This window comes from Takifugu flavidus, chromosome 18, assembly GCF_003711565.1.
Source record: "Takifugu flavidus isolate HTHZ2018 chromosome 18, ASM371156v2, whole genome shotgun sequence".
In the NCBI taxonomy this organism is placed as follows: domain Eukaryota; kingdom Metazoa; phylum Chordata; class Actinopteri; order Tetraodontiformes; family Tetraodontidae; genus Takifugu; species Takifugu flavidus.
In genome coordinates, this window is record NC_079537.1 from 3,653,591 (window position 1) to 3,664,563 (window position 10,973).

General features: G+C 40.0%; 2 pseudogenes; one reads left to right on the forward strand and one right to left on the reverse strand.

The window, feature by feature from the left end:
- The window catches only part of LOC130514483 (interferon-induced very large GTPase 1-like), a 74,466-nt pseudogene extending 67,920 nt beyond the window's left edge, over positions 1-6,546 (forward strand).
- A 1,873-nt stretch (positions 6,547-8,419) lies between these two features.
- Positions 8,420-10,952, reverse strand: LOC130514498 (galectin-1-like; annotated as a pseudogene).
- Positions 10,953-10,973: the final 21 nt, after the last annotated feature.

Sequence of the window (10,973 nt, forward strand, 5' to 3'; positions counted from 1 at the left end):
GATCTGCCTATAAATGACATCCAGAACCACAGCCAACTGGGAAACGGTTGAACCGAGCTTTACGTGGATCCACTTCCCATCTTTTTCCGAACCTTTTATTGTGTATTTAGGCTCTCCCTCCCCAAAATCCAGTGTTTCCTCTCACCTGTTTTGAACCATTTCTCTCCACATTCTGGTCTTTACCAGAACGTTACAAGTCAATTTTGTTTAAAGGTTAACTTGTATTTTACAGGAGGTGACCCACTGGTGCTCGTGGACTTATGGGATTCTAAAATCAAAATGTCTTCAAGTGACGAAGGTAATTTTTTTTAAGTTTTAAAAACTATTGTACACCTCAGTTACATCAGTGTAGTGATGAAATAGTAAAAGTATTGAAGTCAATATATAAAGTTGAAATTTATTAGGTTTATTTTATTTTTCTTCTGTATATTAAGATCAAAGTTCTCTGTTTATTTTGTTTCAATGGGAGCTGAACTCACACTTGTGTTAGTTGGTGACACCAATTCCATGAAAACAGGATCACAAAACATCTTATTTGACCATGACAAGCAAGCAAATGTGGAGCAGATTTCAGAGGGACTGTACGACTTATGTGGTCGTCACATCTCAGTCATTAATCTGCTCGGTCACCAAAACAGTGAAACGTGTCAGTTGAATAAAGGCGTTCATGCCTTTATTTTACTGGTGTCCAACAGTCATCATGAAAGCTCTTATAGAGCAGGACGTCAGTGGTTAGAGAAAGCTTTTGGAGAGGAATCGTTGCCATATTTGCTGACAGTTGTGACTCACGAGTCTGATGAACAATGTAAAAGTGCGTTGACAGACCTGAAAAGAGACGATAGTTTTAATGACAAAAGATACCACACATGCAAAAAAGGTATGACAGACCAAACAGAAATGGTGACACTGTTGGAAAAGGTAGACGTCATGGTCCAAGAAAATAATCCCAGCTGTTACACCCGACCCAAGTGAGGGAGCCCATGAAGAAGACAAGATCAAGTCCTCAGAGTTCCAGGGAAATCAACAAGGTAAGTTGACAGAGAGAGAGAGAGATGAAATAAGTGTGAATTACTCAGTTACATTGAGCAGCAAAAACAATCCCTCCAGCAATGTAATTAAAACTAATCTGAAAACAATCTCAAATTTCACTGCAACATTTTAAGAGAGGTGCCAGAAAATCCAACATTTTGGACAGCAACAATCAGGTTGGACTGTTAATATTGTGACACTTTCCCATTAAGGTAAATCAAACGTTCGTTGAGTCTTGAAAATAAGCTGTGGCTTGAATCTCCTGCAAAGGTCATTGTATCCAAGGTAGTTTTCTCTGTCAACTGGACTGGGTTTCTTCTCTTGAAGACGTTTCGCCTTCTTTCCAGAAGGCTTCTTCAGTTCTGAAATCGCTGGGGAGAGAGCTTGAAAATATATAGGTTAGTACACCCAAAGGACAAGACACAAGACCCAAACAAAGTAAGTTTATGTTGGCTGTACAGGAGGAATGCAAGGACCGTACATTGGGGAAACCAAACAACCTCTCCACAGAAGAATGGCACAACACAGACGTGCCACCTCTTCGGGTCAGGATTCAGCAGTCCACTTACACTTAAAGGAGAGTGGGCACTCCTTCGAGGACAGCCAAGTAAGGATACTGGCCAGAGAAGACCGCTGGTTTGAAAGGGGGGTTAAGGAAGCTATCCATGTTAAATTGGAAAAACCATCCCTACAGAGGTGGTGGCCTGAGGCACTTCCTATCACCCACATACAATGCAGTCCTCCACTCCTTCCAACAGCAAAACAAACATTCACACCATTCCAGGAGACCCAGTGACTCATCACCATGTGACCCAGCAGACAAAGGGGAGACACCTCAACAGAAACTAGGTGAACGACCCGACCAACGACCCTGCTAACGACTCCCAGGTGACCACCCGGATCATTAGCATGCAAATGGTCCACAGGGGCTATATTTTCAAGCTCTCTCCCCAGCGATTTCAGAACTGAAGAAGTCTTCTGGAGAGAAGGCAAAACGTCTTCAAGAGAGAAACCCAGTCCAGTTGACAGGAAAACTACCTTGGATACAATGACCTGGATGATTGAGAATCTACACAGACAAAGGTCACTGTTACACATGTATTACATGGTAATAAAGTCAGTATCAACAAAGGTTCAGACTTCAGATGGTTCATCACGTTAAACTGTTCCTGTCTCATCTCATTCTGACTTTGTAATAATCACATTTTAAATATGTTTCAGATTCTTTACATCCAGCTATGGATGAAACCAGGAGAAAGGTAAAAAAAAAAAAACCCTCTAAATTCAGACACAGGAACAGTTCATTCACATTCTGCAGTATTGTGCTACCTCGGGCTTCACAACATGCACAATTCTCTGCTTATTTGTAGCAGTTGCCCAAGTCGTCTGATGAGTCTACTATGAAGACACCAGAAGCTGAATTCTCCAGTCTCCTGGGAAGACTTTGCCTTCAAGACAAGTACAGACAGAAGCTGACTCCTGCTGACTTCCTTAAAATACGTCCACCTCTGAAACAGGAGCCTGGCACATGTGAGAAGGATGTTGTTCTTATGTTTTCACAGAGGTTGATGTTGTTAGACTACACAGCCAGATATATTCCTATCACACAAGATGATCCAGATCCAGGACAGTCAGATCTTGTTCCACAGTCCAGCACTGTTGAGGCAGAAAAAGATGTTTTTGCTGCATTTTTTTGTGTTCCAGACAGTAGTGAATCAGAACAGCAAAGTGTGCATCCCATGGACATACAAATGGCACTTTTTCACTGCTCAGACAGCTTTTTAAAGCAGAATCTAATAACTAAATTATCCCAGTGTCAGTACGCCCTACCTTTGCTTGTTCCTGACCCAGTCACGATGGATATCCAATGTCCATTGTGGACTTTCAGACAAATAAAGAAAACAAGGAAAACAACAGGAAACCAAGATAATTCAAACACTGTCACATTGAAGACTGTGCCAATCTGCAACGCCACGACACCCATGGTGTCATTTTTCCGCCTGGGTTCACTGTCGCTCTCCAAGTCTCAGCTGATAAACAATTTGATCAGCAGCCGTCATAACACCTTCTACCACAGAGACTGCCAGGGAAGCACCAAAACTCGCCATTTGATGGAAGGAGTAGCAGAGATTGCCTGGTACTGCCCTGCTGGTAAATCCAACGATGCGTTCGACTGACTGCACTGCTTTCTGTAACCTTCACGGTGATGCTCGGCTTCTGGAAAAGCAGCGCATCATACTGAGTGAAAAATCCTCAGTCACTGTTGTTCTCATCTCTGCTCGGAGTAAAAGTGACATAAACTTTATTGAAGACCTCATGAAGTCTACAAAGCCTCTAATTTTACTTATTGTTGAAGAGAAATCCAATACTGTTCAGTTCACCAAGGGGAAGTATTCAATTGGTCTGAAAGACAGAGGCCAGTCAAATGTTTCTGAAGAGTTGAAAAGAATCATTCAAAATATTCTAGCTGGACCCCATGATTCCTTTCAGCTTGAGTCCATGGCTACGGTCTCTGGAATCAGGCTGGATGAAGAAGACGAAGCCTGCCAAAAGGGAAAAGCTGCTGCAGAGAAGGTGATGGATTTAATCAAGGGACATGATGTTTCTGCGATTAAAGAGAAATTCCTCACTTGTCAAGGTGAAATGTGGCAGAAGTGGTGTGACACAAACAAGAAACAGTATCGCCTCAAAGACCAAGCTGAGATGGATAAAAGCCAAAAGCAGCAGAAACTGAAAGAAATTAGAGAAATTCAATGTAGGAATTTTTGTGGTGAACTTGTAAATGTATTTGTTGAAGGCATCTCATCTCTGACGCCCAGTGAGAAAGAGTATTTCCTGAAATGGACCCAGCTCTTCATAGACGACCTCACCACAGAGAAGGTCTCTTCAATTCTCCAAAACTATGATGGCACATGGTCAGAGGTGTTGATGATGAAAGAGAAAACTGAGCAGTCCGATCAGCTCAGAGCAAAGCAACAGGAGCTTGAACAAATATCAGAGAAACTACATAAAGCAACGTTCGGCTTGGAGCACATCTATAGAGAAATGGGTCAGATCTATGAAGCCCATGCATCTCTGCAGAAACAACCACTGACAGGACAAACAGACTGGTCCCAGTACCCTAAACTGGCTGCAGAGCTGATGATATCAGGGCACCCAATCGAGCTGATGGATGGTGATGCAGGTCATGTGCCTATAACATGGATCCCAAGACTTTTAGAAGAAGTCATCCAAAAACTGGGTGACAAGAGAGTTTTTGTTTTGTCCGTTTTAGGCATCCAGAGCAGTGGAAAATCAACAATGCTGAATGCCATGTTTGGATTACAGTTTGCAGTGAGTGTTGGCAGATGCACAAAAGGTGCATTTATGCAGCTGCTCAAAGTGTCAGACGAGATGAGGGACCTCCTGAAGTTTGTTTATTATGTTCTGGTGGTGGACACTGAAGGACTTCGTGCTCTTGAGCTAGCAGGTCATAGTACTCTTCATCGTGACAATGAACTGGCCACATTTGTCGTAGGTCTGGGAAACATGACACTGATCAACGTCTTTGGAGAGAACCCCTCTGAGATGCAAGATGTTTTGCAAATTGTCGTCCAGGCTTTCATGAGGATGAAGGTCGTTAAACTTTCTCCCAGCTGTGTGTTTGTTCACCAGAATGTTGCAGATGTAGCAGCTGCAGAAAAGAACATGGAGGGAAGGCGACGTCTGCAAGAAAAACTGGACAAGATGGTTCAACTAGCTGCAGAAGAGGAGGTTTATGACGCTCAAAGCTTCAGTAGAGTCATTTCATTTAATGTGCAGGAAGATGTCAAATACTTTGCCCAGTTGTGGGAGGGAAGCCCACCCATGGCTCCTCCCAATCCAGGTTACAGTGAAAGCATCCAAGATCTGAAGAACTTTATCATCTCTAGAGCTTCACAGTCCACTGGGATTACTTTATCACAGTTCAAAAGCAAAGTTCAGGACCTGTGGAATGCTCTGTTGAATGAAAACTTTGTTTTCAGCTTCAAGAACACTTATGAAATATCAGTGTACAGAAAACTTGAGGTAGCGTATGGGAACTGGACCTGGACCCTGAGAAACAAGATGTTGGCTGTTGAAAACCAGCTTTACTTTAAAATTGAAAATGGAACAGTTGACAAAATCAGTCACCCTGATCTTCATAACCAACTCAATGAAGCATGGGAAAAATAACAAAAAGTCTGACAGATTATTTTGACAAGGATGGAGACAGTGAAGTACTGGCTCAGTGGCGAAGCCGGTTTGAGACCAAAATCAAAGAGTTTCTTGATGGAATGGTGGAGCAAGTTGCTAAAAAATTAAATGCTGTTATCCAACAGAAAGAAGCTTGTAAAAAACTTGATGAAAGGAAGACAGAGCTTGAGAAAAACCTGCTACAGAAGAGCAAAGAGCTCGCTGTGACGTTAAAGGACAAAGATGAAGAGGAACTTCAGAAACACTTTAACTCTCTTTGGACTGAATGGTTTTCAGAACTAACAGCACACACAAAACCGATTGCCAATATCAACATAGCAGATGATGTAACAGTCGTTCTGATGGAGCTCGGTTTTGAATGGAAAATGATTCATCAAACAAAGACCAGCGGCAGTTACAAAGAAATCCAGAGGCTGGAAATTACAGCTGTTATGTGACTAGAAAGCACAATAATCAAGATGAAGGCGAAGTAAATGAATTTGTACAGAAAGGTTTGAACGAGCTAAACAACTTTTCATGGGAGGAGGTCTTTCTAATGAGGAACAGAAACTGATCAGAGACTTGATCAGTGCCGTTGAAGAAGAGGCTCTCACAACAATACAAGCCAAACAAGTGGCAATAACAGGCTATAATATTACATACTTGCAAGAAGTAGGCAAAAATGTAATAAAAGCAGTGGAAGCCTTTGACTCTGGGAAGAAATTCACTCTGAACAAAGAGTTTAGTATTAAGCTGGTTTTGTATGTATGTGACAGATTAAAGAGCTGGCTCGAAGACTCCCACAAAAAATTCAAACACAACAACGATGTATCCATTTATGCTGAAAGCAAGAAACCACAATTCTTTAAAGCTTTCAAAGCCTTCTGCAAAGACAGCTCATCATCTGTGGTCTTTGGAGGATTGATCTGTGACCAACTGAAGGATTCCACCATTGAGGCCTCCTGTATCGACTCAGCCACAAATCTAGCTGATGAGATGAGATGTAACCATCCAGTGTTCAATGGGAACAGGACGAACCTGGAGAAGCACATGATGAAAATGTTGGCTGAGAATGAAGACTTTGTTGGTTTCATGACCTACATCCATACACCGAAAAATATATGGAGACATTCATTGGAAAAGAAGTAGAGAAATACATCAAAGACAATAGAGATAAGGTACAAAATATTCTCAAGAGGAATGTTGAAAACATCACAAAGCTTCTGATAAAAGCTTTGCACGATGCAACAAAAGCAGTAAAAACACAGAGAGGAAACATTGAGATGTGGGTGAAAGAATTTTCCAGGCTGACTGAGCATAAGGTTAAATTGAGTATTAGTTGTGAAGGTTTCAGTGACATAGACAATTTGACTTTCTTGAAGAGCAGATAGAAACAGGTCTCACATCCAACAAGAGATGATGGGAGATCTCTCACCTGATGAGATCAAGAAATACAGGCTGCAGCCTGATCAGATCCTGATTGACCAGCTGTGTAACTGCTGCTGGGTCACTTGTCCATTCTGTTCAGCTGTTTGCACCAACACGGTAAAGGACCACAGTCCTGACAAACACAGCGCCCCTTTTCACAGACCCAATGGGGTCAACGGTTTCCATTTTCGTGGCACAAGAATTTTTTCCGTTGAGTCCTGCACAACTTTGGTTGCGAGTGACAGGCCTTCTACCCTCATCGTGATTCAGATGTGACCATACCTTTCAAACAATATCAAACAGCTGGAGAGAGATATGCCTCATGGGAGATTACTTCTGATGGATCATTGCTGCCTTTTTGGAAATGGTTCACCTATCGATTTCAAAAGGAGCTTGAGAAGCGCTACGACTTACGTTTTACTGGGAAAGGAGAAATCCCCAATAACTGGGGAGAAATTAAGAAAGAAGATGCCATCAAAAGTCTGGATGAACTGTAGCCTCAAACACAAGCCTATGGTGGAGAACTGGAGGGTTGGTTGAAATCGTGGAGCAACAGCAACACTGAGCATGAAGCTATTCTCCAGTTTTGATGCAGAGAGGTGGAAGAGAGAAAACTGCTGACAAAATACTTTTGTTTCCCTTTACAGCAGTATACATTCTTCATATAAAGCCTGCTTTAGAAGTGTTGCTATGTCGATGTCTTGAAAAAATTCTATGTAAATTCTATAAAAATTGGATGTAAATTGAGTGACAGGATGTGACAAAATGATTTGAAAATGTTGAGTTTCAAAATTCATGTATGATGTTTTGCTTTGAATGAAAAGGCAAAATGTTTTGGCTTCATTAAAGAAAGATAAGAGATTCCTCTCTTTTGATTTGCTGGACTTTAAATCTAGTTTGCAATTGTGCTTAAATTAAATAATCACCTTTGTGTTAGTTTTTGTTCTCATCTTTCATCAAATTGGGAAGGATCTTAGAAATCTGTTTTTTCTAGTTTTACACTTGTTTTTGTGTTCAGTTGTATTCAGAACTATAAAGTCACTTGCTGTCATCAGTAAATGTTAATCATCATGTTAATAATTCCAACATGTTGGCTTCACCTGCAGGTGAGGATCAAAGTGGGCAGGATGAAATATTATCCTCATTATTATCATCAACAGTTTAAAGGCTGTAAAATTAGGAACATTTTCAATAATAAATATATTACAGAATAATTAAAGTGTTGATTGATTTCTTTTTTACACACATTTTCTGTTGATATAAGAGCTGTCAGATTAATCAGGAATTGTCCTTTTTTTACATTTCTTCCCTATTTTATTGGATTGGGGATGGATGGAAATGAAAGTGAACAGTTCAGCACTGATGTCCTTCAGCAAGGCCTCTACACCACCAGCCTCCTGCAGACATCAAGCATCGAGCATGGCTGGACACAGATTTGAACGGACCCACAAGATGCTACCAACTTCCTTTTTGACTCTTTTAGTTCTGATTGAAGGGGTTTAGCTAAGGTCTCAGCTTTTGATAAACTGATGAGTTAAATGTATTTTTTAGTCAGCTCAAATTTCAACCTGCTCAGGATCCACTGGTAGAAAATACACATACACATTTGTGTATGAGCAAATATTCAGTGATCAAAAGCAGAACTCAACTTGGTTCAAATTTGACAGACCCTGTAAAATCGAACCTACAATGTCATCAAACATTTTTTCTCCTATTTAGCTCCTTTTTGATCAACTACTTGGCTTAAAAAAGGAAACACACAACGATCTGAGATTTAAATGGTTTATGTTTCTCTGTCCTTATTGAATATATTTATGGAATCGTAACCATCTAAATCAGGGGTGTCCAAACTTTTTGCAAAGAGGGCCAGATTTGATAACGTGAAGATGCCCGGGGGCCAGTAGATCCTCCTGATGTTTTTTTAACCAGAAAAGTTACATGCAAATGTACACTATTATAAAACAATTTTCATTGTCACAATTCTCTTTATTTTTCAAATGGCAGTGTAACCAAATATAAGCCACTCAGGCAGACGTGAACAACTCTAAAAACACAATTCTGCCTTTAATTCATATCTGGAGAGTCAGATAACATTGAACACTGAACTGTATGGAATACCTTAAATTTCCATGAGTTTGATAAATGTAATGCAAAGTTGTCTGTTATCATTCAAGTTTAAACAAGTAAATTTGCTCTTGTCTTTACAAGATCTACAAGAAAGGAGGAATTACATTTTAGTGATTTATTTATTCTGTTAGTGCCAGCGGGCCATAAATAATACATTGTAAGACTGAAGTTGCGGGCCGTATGAAATCTTACCGCAGGCCGTGATTGGCCCCCGGGCCGGACTTGGACATGCCTGATCTAAATCCTGTTAGTGATTATTGCCCTCCAGTGGAAGAGTCTGACCATGTAAGTATCTCTTAGCAGATAAAAGATGTCAGTTTGAAGTCTCCACCAATCCTGATGTAACTGATGACATCAACACTCTCCTGGTTTGGAAACTTGAATTCATGGTCATCGGGAATTTCCACTTCAAACACATCTCCAGCCAGCTTCAACACAATCTGAAGAAGAAGAGAAAACAGAATAAATTAGAATGAAATGAGGTTCTGCTCCAGGCTGGTTATCACTATGTGATTGAGGGAATAGGTCTGCATTTCTTTCTATAAACTGTGGCAGCTTTTAGGACAAAACATGACAACAATTTCAACAAATCTCTCTTACCTTGACTTCCTTGCCTCTGTGTAAGGGGTTGGGTATTCCCTTCTCTCTTCACCCCAACACCCAGCTGTCTTTGAGTTAAAAACCAGAACAGATCCATCAGCGTTGTCATGGAAACGAGGGTTAAAATGGAGTGCCAGGTCATTGCATCATTGCCAAGGTCAATATGGAACCTGGTTTGATCCCAAATTAGATCATTAAAGTGCTGGAAATATATCTATGAAAGTATATATCACTCCCGTCAGAGAAGCACGGACCACAGTTCTTTTGATACAGATGATTTATTGGCACGACATCGCCGTAAACGCCATCACCACCGTCGAACTGTTTAGCACAACACACAATTAAACAGGTTTCACATATACAACACGTACAAACGCAACATAAGAAAAACAGATTACCTCGCTGGCTGCACCCCTGAGGGAATGAGTTTACCATGAGCAAAGAAAAACGTCTTAAAAAGAATGTCTTCTGCAACTTCCTCTTCTTGCAGTATTTACCTCAAATAAAAGTTCGTGGAGTGGAGTACCACATTAAAAGTCCGTCACTAAACAAAGAACAGAAACCACTTCCGCCTGTATGATGTGTTAAATAAAGGAATTAAATATTCATAAAAATAAACAATGTTAAATAAAATATTCTACAGACATAAAATGACAACATAAATTATATTTATGGCAGTTAAAGTATACTAGGTGTGTTTGTTTTACCTGTCTGCATCATGCAAAACAAACCCCTTAATCTTCAGCTGATCTCCAGTTCTCAGAATCACATCCTTTAATTCAAGTTGCTGTAGACATAGATATTAACATTTGTTTTACCAACATTGTTTTATAAGCTCAAACGAAGTCATAAACAGTCAAGCATCAAACAGACATGAGAAAAATACATCTATAAGCAATTTTAAAAAACAACTGTATAATTATTATATTTTTTAAAATACTGTACCATGCTCATTTTGGGTGTGGTTCAGACCTCTGGAGATATGGAAGCAGTTGATGGCAGCAGCAATACGTCCTAGAAAGCAATATTGTACTTTTGAGACTGATGTTTTTCTCACTATATAGGGGGAGGAACAACAGCTCCTCTGAAGAGATTCTATGCATCTTTCTTTCGATATGACAGTTAATTGGATCATTTATTTCAGAACAACACTATACAATCATTGTTATTTTCCTGCCAATCAGTTGATCTGATAATGATTAACACATAAAACGCTGTAAAAAATGTCGCCTGTTTACCCGTGGATGCTATTTTATTGCAAAAACTTTATTACATTTGCATTGAGTTGTTCTTTATCTTTGATTAATGTCCAATGTCTCCCCTCTTGTGGTCAATACGGTAAACTGTTCCTCAACTCCAAGGCCACGCCCTTTACTTTCGGTATTAAAACAACAAAACAGTCGAATCGGTCGAAAAGGACACAATTTTTGAACATTCATCATAAACATTATTTCGTAACATTAACGTTTTTCCTGCTTGTAACCACCTAGAGGAAAATATATGTACTGTATATGGAACTACATCAAAATTTGACAAAATAATGAAAGAAAATAATTTTTTAAAGTCTGCTAGAATACTTACAAATTTATTACTGA